Here is a 966-nt window from a genome sequence, read left to right as displayed (position 1 = left end):
TTACAACCTCTCACTTATTGAATTTGGCTTGCTGCATAAGCCTGAGCTAGAACAAACATTATGTTCTGAAAGTTTGGGAATTCTTGAGATTTGTAGCTACTATATTTCATCTAATCAGTTAGTTTAAATCAAATTTCTTTCACAGCCATTTTATACAAGTTTTAGATGTTCTTGCAAATGTAACTCAGTTGAAATAGGGAATTTTCAAAATGTTCTCATAAACAAACTTCATTTGAAGTGGAAACACAAATAATTTGAACCAGTGTATTTGTCTGATAAAATTCTCAAGGATTATTTTTTCATAAACTTGTAGAAGGAAAAGGAAGAGAGGGGCACATATTATGGAGTCGTCAACAGAATTTTCTTAGTGACATTGTTTCCATATGCATGAATAATGTTCGGACTGTCTTCATCTGATAAAATTCTCGAGGATTATATTGTCATAAACTTGTAGAAGGAAAAGGAAGAGGTGGGCCATATTATGGTGTCTGCAACAGAATCTTCTTAGCGACATTGTTTCCATATGCATGAATAAGGTTCATGGTGTCATAAATGTAAAGCTAAAGCTTCATGGTGTATGAGTCTCTATGGAAGTTAACAAGGGGATTTATCACGGTACACAGATTCACTTTTCATTTACATTCATTATTTGGAAATTTTGTACCAAGGTATTATGTGGTTAAGAATTGTACCCAAGATTTTCTATGGTGTTCAAATTTGACATTCAGGTTTGTATATTTTGACCAGGGATGGGAGCAAAGTTGCGAACACATTCTTGCCACTCAAATCTAGCTAGTTCATAATATATGATGCTGATTATCAAATTAACTTCACCGGTTGCTTTTGTGTATGTTATTGACTATAGTAAACAGATATAATCTTCTTTTTAATAAACTGATTTAATCTTTTTACAGGACTTAGATCTAGGGTTTGTTCATTCTTTCTATAAGGGTTCATCTCTCACTG

This window comes from Cupressus sempervirens, chromosome 3 (genome assembly GCF_028749045.1).
Source record: "Cupressus sempervirens isolate cs-2001-9-10 chromosome 3, ASM2874904v1, whole genome shotgun sequence".
Taxonomy (NCBI): Eukaryota; Viridiplantae; Streptophyta; class Pinopsida; order Cupressales; family Cupressaceae; genus Cupressus; species Cupressus sempervirens.
Note: the sequence above shows the minus strand (reverse complement) of the source record.